Raw genomic sequence first — 22,962 nt, 5'->3', positions numbered from 1 at the left:
CATCTCAGATTCACTGATGAAACGTGCATTGTTTGCAGCAGAACATACACCTGTCAGCCAAAAAAGAGAGGGCTACAGGATTCAGAAATCTAAAGAAACAACAAAAAAATCTCAAACGTTTATGATCCAAAAACTTTTCATACCATAGAGGAGCTAACATGAGCTCTCCAGGCTATAAGAACCTACAGAGCCAAGTGACTTTATTTTTTTCATAAGTTTAGGGAAAGAAAGGCCACAAAGAGCCCTTTAAAAAGGGAGGAATAACTGGGTGCTATCACCCTGCCTGATTTTTTTTAAGGATGCTTTAAGTGAATGAGCATCAGCTAACTAATCTTGGAAGAGAGAGAATCTAATATATGCATAGGAGGATGGCTGTCGCATTACTTTAAACCAAATAATTATTTCTAGATGAAACCCCATAATATTACACTTTGTAGAAGTAGGCAAAAGATGTTTACATTAAAATATATGCACAAGTGGCTTGATTACTTTTATGGGGTCAAGTGAGATGCTGTATCGAGTAGTATTATATATAGAACTCACAATACTCCATTCCCTGGCCAGTACCTCTCCAAAAAGCAGACACAGTGTTTCAGGAGTCCCTCTGTTGGTAGCATGCTGTCCTCTATGCCAGGGGTTCTCAAACTTTAGCAACCCAAGGACCCCCATTTTGATTTACAATTTTTCATGGATGCCCCAAGCCTCCTGCTCACCACCAGGCTCCACCCCCACTCCACGCTTTCCCTTGCCCCAAGGCCCCACCCTACCCCTCCTATTCCCGCCCTCACTCCACCCCTGCCTCTTCCCACCCCCATCCCCTGAGCACACCCTTTCCCTGTCTAGAAAATATGACCTATGCCTGGCATGCAGGAGGCACTGGGAGGAGGAAGGAGTTGATCAGTGGGGCCCACGGACCCCCTGCGGTACTCTCACAGACCCCAGTTTGAGAATCGCTGTTCTACGCCTAAGGTTCATGCTCCAGACCTTGGGCTCCTACTGAAAACTAGTGTTGAGAGGGGCGACGGTGCCGCTCTGGCTACTCTGCATAAATTAATGTTTTAAAAGCCAAGCAGTGCGGTATTCAGGGTGTTGGGCCCTTGAAAGAAAGAGAACCTGCAAAATTAAGAGTTTGGAGAACCTCTAGGTGTTTAGTCTTTAGATGGAAAAACCAAAGACCCTTCTTTTCTCTAACTCTCCACAGGAAGACAGAAATCCCACACCCATTTTGGATAAGGGTATTTGATAAAGCAGCATATTGGCCCATGCCTTGTCCCCAATGTCAGAAAAGGCTATTTTCATCATCTAGTCTGATCTCCTACATGACACACACCATAGAATTTCACCCAGAGATTCCTGAATCTAGCCCAATAATCTGAGCTTCTAAGAGAGACACTCTTGTTGAAAAGCATCCCGTCTTGATTTAAAGACTTTAGATGATGGAAAATTTACTATATCCCTTGGCAATCAGTTCCAATAGTTCATGACTCTCATTAAAACTTTGCATCTTATTTACTCACTTTATGTCTATAGTCCCTACTCTGTCATCAGCTTGGGTGAAAGTGATCATGAAATGGTAGAGTTCATGATTCTAAGGAATGGTAGGAGGGAGAACAGCACAATAAAGACAATGGATTTGAAGAAGGCAGACTTTAGCAAACTCGGGGAGCTGGTAGGTAAGATCCCATAGGAAGCAAGTTTAAGGGGAAAAACAATTGAAGGCAGTTGGCAGTTTGTCAAAGAGACATTATTAAGGGCACAAAAGCGAACTATCCCACTGCAAAGGAAACATAGAAAGTATGGCAAGAGACCACCCCGGCTTAACCAAGAGATCGTCAATGATCTTAAAAAAAAAATAAATAAATAAATTCTACAATAAGTGGAAAGTAGGTCAAATTACAAAGGATGAATATAAACAAATAAAACAAGTATGTAGGGACAAAATTAGAAAGGCCAAGGCACAAAATGAGATCAAACTATCTAGAGACAAAGAGTAATAAGAAAACATTCTACAAATACACTAGAAGCAAGAGGAAGACCAAGGACAGGGTCAGACCATTACTCAATGAGGGGGGAAAGACAATAACAGAAAATGTGGAAATGGCAGAGATGCTTAATGACTTGTTTCAGTTTTCAACAAGAAGGCTGGTGGTGATTGGACGTCTAACATAGTGAATACCAGTGAAAATGAGGTAGGATTACAGGTGAAAATAGGGAAAGAACAAGTTAAAAATGACTTAGACAAGTTAGATGTATTCAAGTCACCAGGGCCTGATGAAAAGCATCCTAGAATACTCAAGGCGCTGACTGAGGAAATATCTGAGCCATTAGCAATTATCTTTGAAAAGTCATGGGAGACAGGAGAGATTCCAGAAGACTAGAAAAGGGCAAATATAGTGCCAATCTATAAAAGGGGAAATAAGAACAACCCAGGGAATTACAGACCAGTCAGATTAACTTCTGTACCCAGAAAGATAATGGAGCAAATAATTAAGCAATCAATTTGCAAACATCTAGAAAATAATAGTGATAACAGTTGACATGGATTTGTCAATAACAAATCTTGTCAAACCAACCTAATAGCTTTCTTTGACAGGGTAACAAGCCTTGTGGATGGCGGGTGGGGAGGGAAGAAGTGGTAGACATGGCTTTTGATACTGTCTCACATGACCTTCTCATGAACAAACTAGGGAAATGCAACTTAGATGAAGCTACTATAAGGTGGGTACATAACTGGTTGGAAAAAACCATTCCCAGAGAGAAGTTATCAGTTGTTCACAATTATGCTGGAAGGACGTAACAAGTGGGGTTCCGCAGGGCTCAGTTCTGGGTCTGGTTCTGTTCAATATCTTTATCAATGATTTAGATAATGGCATAGAGAGTACACCTATAAAGTTTGCGGACGATACCAAGCTCAGAGGGGTTGCAAGTGCTTTGGAGGATAGGATTATATTTCAAAATGATCTGGACAAACTGGAGAAATGAAGTAAAAAGGATGAAATTCAATAGGGACAAATGCAAAATACTTCACTTAGGAAGGAACAATCGGTAGCACACATAAAAAATGGGAAATGACTGCCTAGGAAGGAGTACTGCAGAAAGGGATCTGGGGGTCATAGCGGATCACAAGCTAAATATGAGTCAACAGTGTAACACTGTTTCAAAAAAAGCAAACACCATTCTGGGGTGTATTAGCAGGAGTGTTGTAAGCAGGACACAGGAAGTAATTCTTCTGCTCTACTCCGTGCTGATTAGGACTCACCTGGAGTATTGTGTCCAGTTCTGGGCTCCACATTTCAGGAAAGATGTGGACAAATTGGTGAGAGTCTGGAGAAGAGCGACAAAAATGATTAAAGATCTAGAAAATAAGACCTATGAAGGCAGATTGAAAAAAAATTGGGTTTGTTTAGTCTGGAGAAGAGAAGACTGAGAGGGGACATAACAGTTTTCAAGTACATAGAAGGTTGTTACAAGGAGGAGGGAGAAAAATTGTTCTTCTTAACCTCTGAGGATAGGACAAGAAACAATGGGCTTAAATTGCAGCAAGGGAGATTTAGATTGGACATTAGGAAAAAATTCCTGTCAGGGTGGTTAAGCAGTGGAATAAATTGCCTAGGGAGGTTGTGAAATCTCCATCATTGGGGATTTTTAAGAGCAGGTTAGACAAACATCTGTCAGGGATGGTCTAGATAATACTTAGTCTTGCCATGAGTGCAGGGGACTACACTAGATTACCTCTGAAGGTCCCTTCCAGTCCTATGGTTCTATGAACACCTATTCCCTTGGAAATGTTTTGGTACACCTGGAGTATGAAAACAACTGACTAAAATCAATTGCTACATTTAGATACACTTTCTTGACTGCACTATAGTTTGTTCTGCTGATTCACTCCAAGACTGAATTAAAGGAATGAGTTAAAAAATAAATTTACAGTACCAGTTCAGGAGGTAAACCACGTGTTTTGTCAAACATTTTTGTGGAGAAAAAGAAATAGATGTTTAAAATAATGACGCACAAGATTATGAAATGCTTGGGATCTAGAAATATTCATACAGAATACAGCAATCATTGTAGAGCCAGGAAGTCTAGTTGAAACCAACCTATTATTTGGAGTATTTATAAAGAAAAAGAAATCTGTCTGCTCTGAAACACTTTCTTTTTTAGAGCTACATAAACAGTATGACAATCTTAACTAAAATGCAGTCATTATATGTGCTCAAGTAAGATTTTAAGTCACTGACCTAATGAAGTTCTTACTGTGTTGTACACAAACCATATGTTACTGCACAGTATTGGTTTAATTATGTATAACTACATGGTATTACTACTGTGCAGACCGACAAAGATTATTAAGCAATCACAAGCATCTCAGTAAGCATTTTAATAGTGGTTCTATAATTGCCAAAATTAAGCTGCAGTTTACATGAATTAAGGGCTGACTGAGAAGAGTTGAGCATTCCTAACTCTTTTTTAAGTTAATGGCACTTGGAGATGTTCAGTGGTCCTAAGGATAAGGCCCTTCACAGTGCTCCCAGTGTAGCAGTGCCTCTGACTTCGCCACTGAGCTGATCAGTAACTCGCCAAGGGCGTCCTGCTGCATATGGCATTTCGCCCGCGCCTAGAACTACGCCCTGTTTCCTTCACAATCGCACCCCAGTTGAAGAAGAGTTGCAGGGAGGATCTTGGAAATTAAGCAGTCAGTATTCTGCCCCCTCACACTCTTCACATTTAAGAAACACACCACACGCATGGACCAACACAAAGCAGCTTTGACTCCAGTGATCAGAATTTTCTCAGCAAGGTCTGTCAATCCTTAGCCCTAGCATGAAAGTAGTTTTCCACATGGCTGACACTTCTTTGTCGGTACCCACTTTCTAAGAAATGCTACAGCTATTGAAATGACTTGTAAGTTTGCTTATGTCCCCAAATCTCTGACCTGTTGCCCTAAAAAATAATCATCATCATCCATCCACCCACCTTATGCCACTATTTTGGATTTATGTGGAAATTTTTGGGCATTAGTGGGCTCTGCATGAAAAGATATGGGGGAAGGCTGGTATTGCTGCTCATGGGAACTGTTCTGTTCCTGAAAATTGATATTGTTCCTCCTTCTCCCAAGCTCCCTCTCTCCCTTCCCCAAACAAATCTAAGCGCGTGAGGGGCAGACAGTATCACTGTTACATATCTGCATGGTATCCCCTCTTCCTCCCCCATTTAGTTCACTTGTGGAGGGTTCACACTTTCCCCTTTTCTAGCATGTGGCTGGCTGGAAGAAAGCTGGACTCTTCCCTCTGTCTCACCCCACTGACTAATTGCAGTGCTGTCTGTTTCAGCTACTTCACACTGCACGTCTGCTGAGTCTAGGACTGGTTTCCCATTCTCTCCCTCGTTTTTCCTGAAGCCCCAAGCCAGTGATGTTTCCAGCCTGCAGAATGGAAAATCCTATCTTAACATGCAAGTTCAACAACCTGTTTCAGAGGATAGTCTATTTCGGAGGAGCCCCTTCATGACTCCTGCTTTTCGGTGTTTATTGCTTTTACCCAATAGTATCTTCAGTAGCAGAGAGGAATAAGATCGTCCTCATCTAAGCATATGAAAATCAAGAACAGTGCCCCTGGTTCTGGTGCCCCAGCTGGCTGCAGGGACATCAGCTGTACTGGATATGAATGCAGCAGCATACATGTACGTAGATTTTTGGAACGGTAATAAAGGCCCCACACTGGTGCCGTGTGTCCAGGCAGCTCTTACGAATTACGTATCAGTCCAGGCTGCCTCAGAGACAGAAAAGCATGGAATTGTACACTGGATATATAAAGATTTGTACCATTCACTGATATTGACCACCCCAACAAGACGACACACCATCTGTGTCAGCACCACTTTGGCAAGACCAACTGTCCAGGGACATGTCCAGAGGCAAATTGAAATGGGTACAGTTTACACTCCCCTCCAGCCCCATGAGCATGTAAGCTCTGTCTAACCTAACTTAAGCTCTCACCCACTTCCAGATGTGTATCCCTTTTTACACATCACCTCTGAATCCAGCCTGAGCCTAAGGAAGACATGTGAAGGGGGTTACGTTATATCTCACCGAGAGAATGCTAGTCTAATGAAGTCAATGTAAGTTACCACCTACCTGTTCACAGGGCTAGAGGAGGGGGCTATAGTACCTTAGGTTTTATTAGAATCAATTAGGTCCAGTAAACCCGGGCCCGGAATGGATGGGGTTGGTATGAAGCAAGATGTGCATAAGTAATAGCTAACACTTGCAGTTAGCCATGGTCACACAGAAACACCTAACAGTTTGTCTCTCCCTCAAATATTTGTACCTGGGCAATCTTCATACTAGAAAAACCCAAGAGTCACTCTCGTTGCTACAGAAAAGTGAAGAACATGTAAGGCACCTTTTTCTCTCTCTCTCTTTCTGGAGATTGAAAGAGCTTTGATCAAAGGAAGAATGTGTCAGTCAAAAGAGGAGGGAGACAAAACCCTATTCACTGCATATTTCTATCTGAAATTCTTAAAAGAAAGGTCTGCAATTTATTGTTGCAGGAGGCTGAGGCAACAGTAATTTAGATAATTATGAGTGTCAAGAGTAAGTATTCTGTTGCATAAGAGGACTCTCGCAAGAAACACTTCCTCATGTGACATTCCCCACCCATTCTAACAAATGAGTAGAGTACACAGCTTAAAATTCCAAAAATAAAAGTTTTAGACAAGTTTATCACGATGACCATATCATTCATTTTATATACACATTAAAAAAACAGTGACTTTGTTTACAAAATAGTAAATTTTACAAAAACAGTTTCCAAAAAAAGTGTCCTTTTGTACAATTGAAGACTTTTAAGAATGACTGTCATTTGATAAATAGGTGAAATTAACTATTATTTAAACCACTTAAAACTCCTCCTTTCTGTTATCCTTCTCATCTTGGCAGTAACTGATAAGGAAGATTTCAGGGAAGCTCAGTCATTGATGGCAGGATCTAGAAAAGAAACAATTTTACATACAGTTATCATTTCCATCCACCGCTTCTAGCTATTGTATTTCACTAATGGCACTTAATTAGGTTCCTTCTGCTACCAGCATCAACACAATGCACAACCGGCTTCATACAAATCACTGCTCACTGTTATATTACCTCTTATGCCATGAAAATTTTGTAGTGATTGCATCCTATCAGGTTAACAGCTCCTATAAAAAGGTAAAGTTGACATATTCCTATTAACGACCTACTATAAATTGCTAATATAAATCAGCATATTAGTGGACAGAAATCAGAGATTACATGTTAACATATACTATATTACTTACTGGACATACTTGACCACCACACTATTATGTTTCTCTTAGAGAAAAATATCCTCCCTCCTCACAAATAGGAGTGCAGATGAGATGGGCTAAGGTTTATCACAGAACAAGAGAGGTGGAGAACTAATGCAGCAAGTCCTCCAAAAAGATCAGCCTATACATCATCATATGTTCAAGCAACATATCTCTGAGGAAAGGAGGACAAGGAACGGTCAAAGAGAAGACTTGAACCTTGCATAACTAGGAAAACTGCAGTGCATCCCTAGAAGATCTGATGCACTACCACCTCACTTTCAAGCACACAAAATGACTAATATCACTATCATATTGCAATTTTCATGGGGCATCACCATCATGGCTGCTATTTTACTTCAATGCTAAGATCTGCTTGCATTCTGTTGTGACTGTTGCCATCTTCCGCACTCTGCGGTCTCCTCACATATATTGCAAGTTAATGCCAGTTGAAGTTTGAGGAAGGCATGAGAGACCACCACAAAGCAAATGGATTTCATCATCATTTCTCCCACCTTCCACTAGACCATGCACCTATTTATTCACTGTGTTGACCCAATGTGTAGGGTTTCTGCTGCTGCCTTCCAGCAGCATATCTATTTATGTGGATATAGGGAGAAATGATCTTCATCCAGGTAGGAAGTTAGTTGCCTTTTTGGGTAGCAATTACATCCTCTTTCACAGAGAGCCGCTTAACTAAGAGAAGGAGCATATGGTCCTTAAGAGGGACATCAAAATAAATATGACAGGTCAGTGCAACCAACAAAGCAAATGAATGAAAAGTTTACCATATCTAAAATTAAATGAGTGCACATAGTAAAGATGCAGAAGATAAAAAAAAGCTACCCTTGTTTCTGAATTATTCATGAAGCATGCAGCTCCAGCTGTTGCCACCAGCCCAAGGACATTTTACTTTGGGAATGAAGCTTTACGTAAAAAAGTTACATTTTCTTTTACAAAAAAGAAAAAAGGAACAACCGGGTGGGTCTTTAAAGAGAAGAGAAGTGCACTCCATCATCTTCTTCCCAAGCATTTAAAAAGGCAAAATACTTACAAATCAATTCAAGTGTAGTTTCTCTGCTTCTCTCCTATAGCTACCCTATTTCCCTAATCTTAGACATTCATGTAATAAGCCTTTCATGAACTTTTGGCCAGTATGGTCAGGTTGGAATCTTTGACCCTCATGGACCTTTGGTGTATTCTTTTAAGGTCATTTCCCGTGTTTCAGAGTGAAGCAGACATTAACCTTTGTACACTGCCTTACATTTCAGGAAGAGATTTAATCAATGAATTTTTAGATTCATCCGCTATCAACCATTAGCCCTTAATTACCAAATACAATATACAATTTGGTGAAAGGTATATTGCTTACATAGAAAGCATGACCTCTCCTGTCCCATGCACATATGGCACCACAAAACAGTATGAGATGAGATGATGCAAACCCTGGCCCAGGAGCGCACAATGAATCTGTATAGCCTGGTGCTGCTGCATAAAAAATGAGCTCTCCAAACCGCTTCGGGCTGAAGGTCTGATTAGATGAAAGCCACAAGATATCACATCCAGGGCAAAGTTATTTAGAAACTATACATTTACTTTTGCTTGTTGTGATTTTTTTTTTAAACTGTGCTTTCTCCTCCTCTCCCAAAGAAACCAGCCTTCCCTCTTCTCCTTACTCCTTCCCCTTTTTCTCCCTCCCCAGCATGCAGGTATTCTGAAGGTAGAAATCAAGTGAGTTCCTATCCTGGGCAAGAAGGTCCTATATGTATAGGACTGCTGTACACAAGAGAATGTTTCAACGACAGCAGACACTACATAGATTGGCGGGGGTAGGAGGGAGGCTAGAGTGGATTTGGGGGCTATGGTTCTTGATGGAAAGCGGATCCATTTTTCACATGTGCTTTATCATAGTAGCCTGGAGCCTGTACTTCTAACTAGTTAAATGGAAAAACTTTTACAGCATATATCACTCTTCTTTGAACTTAGAGACCGAGGAAATACAGCCCATGTGTCTAGTGTGCATTTTTATTAATTGGGGGTATGTCTATACTTCTCCCCTCTCATATGAGCCCACCATGAGGCAGCTATAGTTTATATTTTTTAACTTTTATTTTCATAATAAAATTGCTTTTTTTGATTTCTGGGATCTGTGTTGTTATTGCATAAGTATCGAATTTTTTTTTGTGGGTGGATGGCAAGAGACAAATTGGGCAATGAAAGTTGAGCAAGACCATACTCAAAGAAATGCAAGTGGCCATGTTTTCCATTTAGATTTGCAAATATAGATTGTCACATTTGGATGCAAGCATTGGATGAAACCACAGCCTGTATTTCAACTAGATACACAACCATTCCAAGAACGCCTCGTGAGTTTTATATCCATGTACTCTCAAAAAAAAAACAAAAACAAAAAAACACTCAACTGGGCAGTTTGGTTAAGTAGCTAGCCAAAAGCCTTGTGCATGAGTGCCAACTATCTTAGTATACAGCTTGGTTTATTAAGCCCAAAAGTAAGTTGGTTTTGAAGGGCACCTCTCCTCCTAGATAACTTCAAGTAACTTGAAAAAAGACTGATGAAGAATCTAGAAATTAAGCACGTTTTGGAGGCAGGTAATGTTTCTCTACGGCCTGATACCATGCTCACCACTGTAGCATCTCAGAACCTTCCAGTTATGAAAAGCACACTAAGGGTCTGAACCAACACCCATTGAAACAAATAGAATCTTTCCACTGATCAGCCCCTAAATGAACCTCAAGATGAACAAACTTAGGTGCTTACATAGAGACAATTCCCTTGCCTAGTTTCCTTCCTTCTTTGCTACTGACCATTGACAGGCAAAACAAAGAAACACCCCTACACCTCTTTCTACTACTACTTCTCACCTTTTTTCTTCCTTTCTCAGGGTTTTGTCCCATGTGCACTGCTTTGTTCTTCTACCTTTTCTTAAGTTTAGCTCTCACAAAGCTGAGCTGAAACTTAGGAGTGCAATATAAAATCAACTGCATTTTAGGTCCTAAAATGCTGACAGAGCTCTAGCTGATCAGATTAAGAAAAAACATTGCCGTCGATCACCTGGAGGTCATGTAAGTATCATACTGAAAAGGAGATGTAGATCAAGTACTTGGACATCATCTACAAGAACCAAGTCTCTAGCATAAACACCATGAAGTAGGCAAAGATGCTGGATGGTCTCAAGCCACCTGCTCTCCAGTTACGGTCCCCATGGCAATATGGACCCAGTGTCTTTAGGCCAGGTCCACATATAATGTTCGCCACCAGAGTTCCAGGTAACCAGGCATTAGCCGAGTGGGTCTATCTTGGGTATAGGCAACAGGGCCAGAGCTACTGTCTACCTTGAAACAGGCCACACAGACTTTTAGGCAGAGCACACATTTGTTTATTTCCGAATGGAGAAACTTCCTCTTTGCCATGCCCCCTCCTGGAGGTGGTGGACAGAGCTCATGCAGTGTCATTCAGAAAAGGATGATGTGGCTAAGCAGATCACGGAGAGAATTTGAGACAGCATAAAAAACACTCCCAGGGCAATCTGAGGTCAAATAGTCCAGCCATGGTCTCAGTTCCAGATTCTCTTGACTTTTACGGTCATTCTGCTTTTACAATTGTATTTACCACCTCTCAACTATTTTGTCAGACAGTCAAGTTTCCAAGCACAAGCTCAGCCCCTAGCAAACTAACAGATGTAATTTGTATCACATCCTGCTTCAATTTGCTGAGTGAAACCAAAAATGGAATGTGCACCTCATATTCCATGACTGCCATTTAACCCCAAGAGATTATCAAATTGTCTTCTGCAATACTGGAAGAATTTTCTTTCACCTTCATAAAGATAGGCAAACATCTTCCTGCCAAGAGTTTGACACACTAATTGAACTAAACTGCAATTTGCATTTATTGAGACATTATCTATAAGCCCACAGTTACAGATTCACTAGATGATCCTAAACACAATATTATTTGTAATTATCCTAAACATGATACACACCCACATTGATACAAGTGAAGCCCTATATACACACGAATTACTTGCACGTATATACACCCTGTTACTCACCCTTCCACACACAGTACATATACTCAAATGTAAATTGGATATTTATTAAAAAAATCATTCCATCGTAGGTTCAACACAAACTGTAATACAAAAAACTGCACCTAAAGGTCTTTATGGCAGGGATCAAGTCTCACATGACTATAAGATGCTAAGCACACCTATAATACTGCATAAATTACATTAATTTAAAAGAAATATCAATTGAAGATTCTCATTTGGTAAGAGGCATGTAAAGCTACAAGGTACAAAAAACATTCTTCATGGTAACTAAGATTTATGACATTGAACAGAGGCTCATAAAACCATCTTTTTAAGTTGTTAAAGGATTCAGCTTACAGAATAAACATCAGTATGTCCAGGGAGATAAGGAAAGATCAAATTAAAATTACATGTGTCCATGCTTATATTTGTGGACCACATTAAAGAATGTCACTAGGCTAGCTGAATAATGTTTTTGCAAAAGACATTGATATTTATAGTTTTTCTACCTCTCTCCATAATAGGCATTCAAAAACAATTGTCTGATCTGCTGTATTCTTTAAATAGAACAACAGGAGTTGGTAAAAAGATTTCTTCAGTTATGTTAGGCTGCATTTTATTACTGTTTAAGAATGAGTTTATAAGACCGTCCATTTTCAACCAGCCAACGTAAAGAACGAAAGCTGCTCGCTACAAGCTAAAAAGAAAGTCTTTACCGTGCTCCTTGAAGAGCTCATTTTCACATTACTCAGGCTTCATTATGCTGAATCAATATTCGTTTAGTCACTGGGGTTATTGACATATTTTAAAATAAAAGTATACCCTTCAGCTACTGCACTCATTACAGGTAATTTGTCTTGTCAGGGAGCAGGGAATATTATCCCAGTCTTTCAGGGGCTGACAGCCTATGGAAATACCTCCCCATGGTTACAACTGTAAATAATTTTAAGGTAAAATATTGAAAAATCAATGACTGTTTCCTGCAATCTGTCACAAACAAATCAATCATAATCTGCACAGCCAGAGAGTATGATTTGAAGGAGATGAGAGCAGATGTAATTCTTGGCTGGAATCTCTCATTTCAAAATCACTTCACATAATGGTGTCATCATTTAAACACTTAGCAGTCGCTGCAACTGCCACTCAGAACATCCAGTTGGACAAAACCAGAAGGAAGAGGAGGAGAAAATTCCATTGCTATTATGTAAGCAAACATTTAATTTAAATGGTTGCTGCATTAGTAAATTTCACAGATAGAAGAGCTAGGCTTGCCTCCATACAGAAACTCTGAGCTAATCAATGTTGATCTTCCACATATTCACTGTAAATTAGCCTCTGAAGATCAAATGAGTATTAAAAGGAACTGAAACTGGTTTTTTAACATAAACCAACAAAATTGGCTATTAGTATTTAGCCAATAGTATTGCCAAAAAAATTTCCTTGTCTTCAATTTCACTCTCTCAAGGTGGTTCATTAGAGAATTAGAAAGGAAAATTATACATAGCACCTGTATTTCTTTATGAACAATAATTTTCAGTGTCTGTCCACCAGCTAATGAAAATTTAAAGTTGAAATAGAGTAAGTATACAACTCAACTTTAGTGTGGTTAATCGATGTAGCATACCAAAAAAGTAATAACCTGCATAAATTAAATAGAAATATATATTGATATTGCATTCAGAGATTACTATATATGGAATTATATTTGATCAATTTATACATAAGAATTAACTACTATGCAGTCAAAGAGCTATAAACTGATCTTTGTAAGTGTGAATCATTTGTGTGTAAACTAAACTAACCTATTTTACAGAGTGAAGCTAATATCTGACAAATTATTTGCTCATTCATTCTCCTCTTCTAAAGGCTTCATTTCCTGACATGCTGAAATGTTTGAGACACTTATGTGGACGTTAATGGAGGGATTGGAGATTAGTTGCAGTAAACAGGAACCTTGCCCAGACAGAATTCCCACTTGCTCAAGGCAAATTTTGCTTTGGAGTCTAAAGATTAAGAAACTAATTCACTAAGAATCTCCACATATAGGGCTTATTAGCACATAATTCACTTTAACCATGTTAACGTTACCAGATTCTTATTTCTCTCAAACAAAAACCAAAAATATAGCATTTGGCTAAACAAAAACTAAATACTAATTACTGTCATTATTGGGTATCATGGGGTAGCTGTGTTATGGTCTGTATCCACAAAAACAACAAGGCATCCGGTGGCACCTTAAAAACCAACAGATTTATTAGGTGCCACCGGACTCCTTGTTGTTTTTGTCATTATTAGGTCACCCAGTCACATCTGACAATACAAGATTCTTCCCTACAATACATTTTACAATATTTTTCCCTGTACAGATTCCCAGAAGCTACAGTTGGAAGGGTTCAAAAGATCCTATCCTTGGAAAGGGAGAGATCACAGGACGTTGCATAATGCTTGGCATTACATAACTGCTCCTTAGCTGGAGTAAACCCGAGAGAGAGAGAGAGAGAGAGAGAGTGCGCGCACAGCGTACGGTGCTGCATAGCCTGGGATGTTTATAGGGCTTCCATGGGCCAGCACCACAGATGCTGTTCTCTGCAGGACAAGATCTTAAGATATTACAAAGGCTTGGGATAGCGTGGGGGACAGAGAGAGGAAAAATGAAGTCATTCGATAGGGAAGAAGAATTACCTCCATCTTTTGAATCCAGTGATCATTTTCTTCTTCATATCCCCCCTTGGCACAGGGAGGAAACATCACCAATGGAAGGTCTAGAAGAGAAAACAGCAGTTTTATTTACAGATTAGTTTTTCCTTCACCACTCAAATTCTTCATCTATTTAGTTTACTTGTAATTCTGATTTTCAGACATCATGGAGATCAGTACAAATACACATTTTAAAAGCAACCTCAGCTGCTCTGGGAATATTACTGATAGTACACTACTATCACAGTTATGTAGTAAAAGAGGTCTAAAAAATGGTCATGTTAGCAGTGCCCTACCTATTGAATCTTATGAAATCTCTCTGGTATTGGGGAGTGAAGAAGAAAACATCTCTGGAACAGATATGGCTTAACTAGCTCCCTCCAAAACCGTTTCTCCATTCTTCAGTCTTCCTCAGATCAGTCTCACTTTGCTTGTCTGAAAAAGAAAAATGTTGTTAACTTACCAAAAATAAGAGTTACCTCCTCTACACATCACTATTAATGCAAACCCCAATCAATTCAAACTTTCTGCAATCAGAAGATATTAACTTACTTTGTATTATATGAAAGTGAGAGGTAACCTGGCACCAATAGCAAAAAGTACCAGTGTGATGGACAAATCTTATTTATGTGAATATTATGTGCACAAAAAAAACCACTTACCATTATTTTTTAAATAAGATTTAATAGGATTAAAGACAGCCGCAAGGCAAGCACGCATTCTGGCTTTGTGTGGGGCCTCTTCCTATATTCAGACACCCTTGGTAGGATGGACTGCTGGAGTCAACTTTCCTGTTGGGGATCTTGCTGCTTTTACTCCTGTCTGCACTCTACCGAGCTGGAGAACAGATTTTTTGGAGGGGATGGGAGGGGAAAGGGTAATCTTGTTGCCAATTAAAATAACGCTATTTCCCTTGGTAATACAATACATGTATGCAAACAATGCATATTCCAGTCTCTTCACCTATTTTCCGTTTATTTAGTTTGCTTTCACATCCAAAGATGCACAGTGTAAGATACCACAACATTTCATTAGTAAATATATAGGACTGGGCATCCTCTGTTAAACAGCACAATATACGTGTGGTGCATATGGGGATGGGGGCTAAATCACATCACCTATTTTGGTGTTAAACTTGTATTCATATACTTTGAGTCTTGGAATTACACCTGGCTTTATTCCTGCATCAGTATTAGCCACAAATATAGCATTTGCTCAGTAAAAAGAGGTGGTCTAACAAATATGCATTTCTGTATGGTAGCAACTCGGATTTGAAGATTTTAAAGAACTTCACATTCTTTGTGAATGTAAAACTTTGTAAAACTGAGGTAAAGAGATTAAAGGACCAATTCAAAGTCATGTGATGTGTCAATGGTGGCGCCAGAAATAGAATGCACAGTCCCCAGTTAGCTACCCAACAGCCTCTCACAGATGTCTCCCAAAACAGTTAATTGCAACACTATCTAGGAGTTTCTGAATCTCATATTATTGAAACCTGGTCTCCTGGTGGTGGTTAAGGTTTAATCAAAGAGCTAATGGAACAAGCTATACCACAAAGTGTCTGAACTTCTTGCTTTAAATAATTTAAATTGAGCTAGTTGCTGAGCTATCCATTGAAAAGCAGATAAGAAAAACAAAGTAAGTTTCAAAATCTCAAACTGATTGAGTTGTCTCCTTCCAAAGAGACTCACAAGTTATCTAAAGTAAACAGCATCTCAGAGAGATAAAGAAGGTTCTTCCCTGTAACAAACAGGAAGTCGGCATAAATGAAGTCATTCCTGCACAGTTATTATAAAGAAGTGCTAGGCATCTTTTTTTTTTTTTTTTTTTTTTTTTTTAAGAATGACAGAGTATTCTTAATAAAAACTTCAAACAGGTTTTATAGCTGCATATTATCCATTGAAACCAGTCATAAACTGCACTGTAGCATTATTTAGTGCAACTCCAATACAGCAAGAGTCACAACTCATTTTATTTATTGTGCTAGCTAAAATGTTAGTTCTTGGCTTTACAGTAGCTGCCATTTCTGTAGCTGTTACATCCCAGCACACGGCAATCTGGATCTTGCTACCTTGTTATAGGATATGAAAGAAGATCTGGGGAAACTAACACAGTGTAACTGGAAACAGAATACCCAAATACTACACTATGCGTTAGTCTATAAAGAATATAGCGTGAAGAGTAGAGAGACGAGTTTTGTAGATGCCAAGAGAGAATACTTCAGAAGTAATCTCAGGATTCACTACCTGTGACAGGAATGCCCACTGTAGAAGTTACATGCTTATCAATGGGAGAAGCTGAATATTGCACTTATGAGAAAGTGGAACCCAGGAAGAAAATGAACTGCTGGGGGGGGGGGGAGGAAGAGGGGCAGAAGGAGTGAGAATCATCAGCTGTAATCTTTTTATGCAGAAAAGAGAAATTCATACCTGGATCTGTTATAGTCACCTTGACATGACTCACTTAGCTAGCTTTTCTTTGTAAGACAAGTACTATTATAGCAACAAATGAAGATATCAGATGAACACATACATTACAGTTAATGTGCAAGAAACAACTGCAAGAACTGATGACTGCCTATTGGTTACAATCAGTGTTAAAAAATAAGGAATTAACAGCTGATGAACTCTTTTTTTTTTTTTTTTTTTTTTTTTTTGTGTTTGAAACTAATAATGTCTCCCTGAAGTTTCTAGGCAAGAGATATAGTTGACCTTCCACACAAACAGGTACTCACTATTACATTTCAATAAAATAAGGTAGATAAATATGAAAGAAAATCACAATGAAAGTAAAATAATAACAATGTAATGTTCAAAAAGTGGTTGTAAGATCAAATTCTTTAAATCAGACATCTATTACACACACACACATTCACTCAGGACCAGATTCTGCCCTCAATTACACCCATGAATCCTCAGTGACGCCAGTTGAACTGTATGGGTATAGTTTAAGAGAAAGTTTGGCTCAATCCTGAGAGATATTAAGTACCTGTGACTCCAGCTAGAAGTCATTAGAGTCAACAGGAGTCACTGGTGCTCAGCTGTCCTTCGAATTTTAACACAAAGACTAGCAAACAGCATTGCACATCCTCTTTCAAAATACAAACTGAACTGAAATTAGATTAGGGGCTCAGTCTAAATGCAGAAACCTATTTACTTAGAAAGTCAAAAAAATTCACTCATGTTTAATATTACCATTAGGGGAAGTTCTCTCCATACATGCAGGAGTTAAATGCATATATGGAAAGAAAAATAATCTCTCAAGATATATTAAACTTTGTCTATATATAAGCCAACAAATTTAAGCAGATAATTAACATAAATGGTGCTATGTGACTATACAAGAAAACAAAAAGTTCCAAGTTCACACATAATATCAAGATATTTCTAGTTATATAAATGCAATTTTAGCCCCAGAATAAAGGAGAATATGCTCAAAGCATTTAAAATAAATATATGGTTTTGTCCTGTACACTGTAAAATTAGAGGTTACATGAGTTAATCAAAGGTTACTAAAATTTATATCACCATATTTTTCCTATGAGACAAAAAGTTGATGTACAAAATATTGCTGATGTGGGGGGAGGGGGAAAAGAGACGTTTTGAACTACATAATACCTGAAAGTTAGGCATGAGACAGGCAGAAACTGGTCAAGGCTTCCATTTCCTATGAACTGACTCTTAAATTTCCATGATTATGAGCAACAGAGTGAATTAACAAGTGGATTTTCAGACCAAGTCAATTCAGGAAGAATAATATTGAAGGAGCTAGGGACACATCCTACAGAACCCTTATGTATAACAAACCATTTAGCACAGATAGTTTCAGCCTTAAGTACAGATTCTGCAAGCCTTACTCATGTAAGTTATCCTTTGGAAGTCAGAACTACTCACATGAGGAAAAACTACTTATGAGTAAGCACTCTTTACTTTTTCTGCTGCAACTTCTGCCAATGTTTTTTGTGCATTATTTTGGTTATCGCTCAGCTAATAACATATTGATTTAAAGTAGCAGAGCATAATTTCTCACTTTTCTGCACTAATCAATTTCATTTCCATGGAATTTTGAAAGTTAGAATGATAGGTTTTTCTCTGACCCTCACCCCCTCATCATGCCTATTTTTTTAAATAAACATTTTAAAATCACAGCAAACCTATTTTTTTTAAATAAAGGGAGGGATATTATCTGGAAGTCCCAATACTTTTTTTTTAATTATTATTTTTATACATTTTTTCCTCCCTTACCATCCTCTCTCACCCAGAGAAATAAATTTCCTAGTATTTTCTTGCTTGTTAAATTTTGAAGTTTAGATTCAATAAATGAATATGCTTGTAAAAAAGCCTTCTTTCCCTTTGATGTTCTGTAGTTATATCCTCCCAGTAGCAATTTGCTCATCAAGATTTTATTGTGTAGTTAGTCCGTGAGCACGTAAAGTCTAATAATCTGGTATAGAAATATCATAAAAGGTTTTATAAACATTGGAGTTTTCCCTCTTCCTCCACCCCTGCAAAAAAAAGAATCAAAATTACATCCCCTTTCATAATTCACGCCAAAAGATGACATTTTCTCAGGATCTTAATTAAGATAATGATGAACACCTGTGTCGGCATTCTTTGGCAAGACAGCTTTATCAATCATAATCTTTTAAGTACACTCAAAAAACCAACAAAATCATATGACAGAACCAATCTGTTGCCTTTCCTCACGGTAGTTTTAGCTCACTCTCTTCACACACATACACAAGCACACATTCAAGAATGATTAAATCTTTAAAGACTGTAATAGAAATAGGAGCGTTGGATTTTAAAGTTCAAACTGAAAGTAACTATTAGAGTAAGTCAGTTAAGACATATATCATCCAAGATTCCAACTTTTTACCTTCAGATACTGAAAAAAGTCCCCGGAGTACATCATTTGTATTTATAAACTACTAGTGCTATGGTTCTGAAGTATGCTGTTTACTGCTCTATTCAAAATGTTTTCCCCACTCTAGAAAAACAGCTAGTCCCTATTACACATTCATAAACTTTGTTTTATTTACTGCTTTATGCAGTGCACCATATGTTTGCACATTTTGAATCAAGTTAGCCAAATGAAACCATGGTATAGAAACTAATATATAGATACAACTGCTGCTACATTTGTGTCAAAGTTCTATGCGGTCTTTTCAGGTCTGATCTTCCAAACTCTCATTCATGCCAATAATCCCATTGGAGTCAAGTTTATAAAGGTTTGCAGCATCAGTCCCTCAGACTACATGTCACACACAAAAGAACAGTTTTGATTATCTATACAGGTAGTTTTAAATTCTCAATTTAAATAAAATGAAGGATGCAGACTAAGCCTGCAAATCCTACCCATCATTACCTAAGACCCATAAACTCAAAAGCTACTAATTACAATAAATGCATAAAGAGGAAGCATATGCACCATCACGGCTGTTAAGGGAAAAGTTAATCCAATGTTTGTCAATATAATTGTTAAACAAAAATAGCCTTAGAATCAACTTCGTATTTCCCTTGAATCAAAGAGCTGAACAGTCCTGTAAAGCAGATTAATCTTAGGCTTTCCCATTTGAATATACTTCTATCATAGGAAAGTGACTAGTAATTCAGCAGAGCTATCAATGTGCAAATAAAGCAGAAAATAGAGACATCCTTAAGAAATGAGTCTCAAATTTGACAATAAGTGAAGGTGACAACCACAGCAATAGAACCATAAACTAAATGTTCCAATATCTTGAAGAATTATCTCCAGTTCTTTTAAAACTGCAAAGAATATAATAGAGGAATAATGTAGTGAGGATGTCTGTTTGATAGACACGTTCATGATGGCATAAGCCCTCTCGTTACATTTCATTAATCAACCCTGGTATTATACTGCAGTACATGAAATTGGGCATAAACTCAGTACAATTCGGGGGGAAAATGTTACTTTAACAGAATGTCAAAAATTAAGAGGATAATTTTACATGACATTAACCTTACCTCCTCCTCAAAAAAGTCAGATACACAGGAAAGAAGGCAGTTAAAACTTCTGCTTCTCTCTACAAATAAATTGGCAAGGAAGAACTGTTACTCATTCTACTCACATATAAACCGAATGTTAAACATATAAAACTTTACCAGATGATACCTTACTCATTGAGCAAGGGGTATTGTCAGAGGATTATGACAGAAGCTCTTTCCAGAGAGGGGAAAAAAAACAGAGCACTTTAGAGCAATAGCTAAAATTAACCCAGTGACAAATACCAGTGACATTGTGCAGCTGAAAACTGATCAAAGTGCACACCTGTGTGGATTGAGTATGTAAGAATGTGTATGAACCTGGTTTTAACAAACCTTCATGGTTACTACAGGCAAAACCCACATGAATGTTTAAAAAGGAAACCATGCACAGCTCAGCTTAATTTAAAAAAAAAAGGAACAAGAAAAAAAAGAAAAAAAACAAGCTAAAACTCAATTATATACTAATCATATATAGAGAGAGAGAGAGAGAGAGAGAATAGAAGAGATATCAGTCTTCTCAGCATTATGACTGAGAGATTCCAGGAGATGCATTTAATCTAAGCAGGATTTCAATAAATCATTTTTTATAATTGCATGAATTATTTACAAAAACATAACGCAAATAGGTGCCTCGTTTATTTGCTCCTGAATACTAGAACATTTTGCACAAGCACAAAAAAGGACAACAGATGTGACTCAAATCCTCCAAAACACAGACGTACTTTGATTGTCCGCATAAGAATTTGGAAGCTTTAATAGATGTGGGTTTAAGTTATTAGTTAATAATAAAAAGAACCACAAGGGGAAACGGGGCTTTTTTTCCCCTCTCAGAAGCTATATGTTTAGCCCAGGACTGGCTGCCAGTCCCAAGGGGGTGGCTGCTGATCCCTTCCCTGCCCCGGTACAATTGGGAGGTGGGATTTGAAAAACCCACGACATCAGTTTTGCAAAAATTCTCGTGCAATTTTACCAGCCTAAGTACAAGCTCCACTTGCCCACCCTTCACCGCGGGGACGGAAAGGAGCCTCGGGAGCCCGGCTGAGCTCTAACAATGGCCAGCGCACCAGGGCAGGGCAACCCCGAAGGGCTGCAGGAACAACCGGAGTCCAGGCTCCTGGGCGGTCACACCGAGAGGGCCCCCCCCTAGGCAGCTCCCTGCATCCCCCAGCCCAACGCCCGCTGCCCGGGGCCGCCCCCAGCCCACGCAGGGGGGACAGCCCAGGGGCCGCTGCCCGCGGGGATCCCCCCCGGGGCCGGGGCCGGACCCACAGCCCGGGAGCCGCCGGCCCGGGTCGCTCCGGGGGAGGAACCCCGGCTCCTCACCTCTCGGCCAGGTTCCTGGCAGCGCCGGCGCCGCAGCGGAAACAGGCGGCCGGGCAGGTCTCTATTGGCCCGTAGCGCCTGCCCGCCCCGCTTCCGGACTCCCCGGCAACCACGCCGCGTTCCGCCTTCCAGTAAGAGTGACAGCCCGAAGGACCAATGAGAGGGCCGTGGAAAAAAGGAAACTGAAGCTAGGAACCAACCAGCAATTGAGACTAGGGAAGGGAGGAACTGCTAGGAACAGGGGCGCTTGGGAAATGTAGTCCGCCCTCATGGTGCCTCTGGACCAAGCCCAGATACAGAGAGGAACGCTGCTTTCTCCTGTCCTGTTTTCTTCCCCTTTCTACTTTCCCTCTGTCCTCGTTTTTCTCTCTCCTCTTTTTTCTCACGTTCTCTTCTTATGCCTTTCTTTTTACTCCTTCTTTATCCTCTTTCCTTTCTCTCCCTCTCACTGTCCTTTCATCTACGTTCGTGCCAGCGGCAATCATTGCTTCCCCAATCGTTGTTCGTGTAGGACTGTAGGGTGTAGAAAGGGGGTGATTACATTTTCAGGGCTTCTGCAAATCACTTGAAACTTCTGCACCGCAAGATCGTGCTTGCAGCCTTTGACCCAGAGCTTTTCAGGGGCATTCATTTAAACAGAAAATGTTCTTTACAGAGAGGTATTTAGCTGTAGGAATGCCAGAGCGAGGGCGGGAGATGAAACGCAAGCGGAGGGGAATTTCTTTTTCTTGTGGCAATGGTGCGAATTTCTGTATATGTGCCATTGTCACGAGCACACGCACACAAAAGTTGATGGTCCGGTGTTGTTTGAGGGAGCCACGGCGTAGGAGAACTACTAGGATTTTCAGAGCAGCAGTGAAACTATAATAAAACCATAGCAAAAATTTATTTTTAGTTCCCTAATAATCTGTTCGTGCGGATGTTCCCTGTGCTGAAGGCAAGTCCCTACCCTAAAATGTTGCAGCCGCATATGTTCATTTCATTGCTCTCTTCTCTGGAAAATACTCTTGGTTAATCACGTTTTTATTTGAGCAGTTTTCAAAACGCCACACGTGTTAAAGGCCCCTTCTCGGTGAAGAAATCACTTTCTTATAACTCATAAAGAGCATTAGCAGCAGCAGCGATCAGAGAGAGGTAATCAATGAGAAAAATCCCTGGAGATCTGAATCCTTTGCCAGACTTGCTGGAAGGAAGAGATTGTCAAACCCCCACCCCCTATCTCTCTCTTCGGCAGAGAGAGTTAATCACCACAAGAAAACAAACTGGGGGAAAGTAATGTTCCCTCCGCGACTTCAGCGGGATCTGCTGGGGCTTGAAACCTTTTGCTGGTGACACATTCTGTCAATCCCATTTAGTTGGAAATGGGGGAGGCAGGCATTGTATGGCAGAGCAAGAAGCAATCTGACTTCTCTGCTATTGGAAGAACGGGTGCTTGTTTTGGGGGCGCGCACTATTACTTCTAAACGCGCACCGCATGTAAGCATAACTATGGTCTAAGACCTTGACAAGAGGGTTCTCATCCAGAGCGCTAGATAACCTCAACATAGGGGTCGCTACCA

At 39.6% G+C, this 22,962-nt stretch overlaps 1 long non-coding RNA gene across 1 annotated transcript; it reads right to left on the bottom strand.

The window, feature by feature from the left end:
- Positions 1–6,700: 6,700 nt before the first annotated feature.
- LOC120384811 lies at positions 6,701–21,541 on the bottom strand. Its single transcript, XR_005589122.1, has 5 exons — positions 21,404–21,541; positions 20,060–20,118; positions 14,369–14,507; positions 14,058–14,137; positions 6,701–6,985 (listed from the first exon to the last, which is right to left on the bottom strand). It is a non-coding gene; the product is annotated as an uncharacterized LOC120384811 (long non-coding RNA).
- Between the last annotated feature and the right edge of the window lie 1,421 nt (positions 21,542–22,962).

The sequence above is a fragment of the Mauremys reevesii genome, linkage group 16, assembly GCF_016161935.1.
Source record: "Mauremys reevesii isolate NIE-2019 linkage group 16, ASM1616193v1, whole genome shotgun sequence".
Lineage (NCBI taxonomy): Eukaryota > Metazoa > Chordata > Testudines > Geoemydidae > Mauremys > Mauremys reevesii.
Note: the sequence above shows the minus strand (reverse complement) of the source record. Positions and strands in the feature narration are given on the sequence as shown.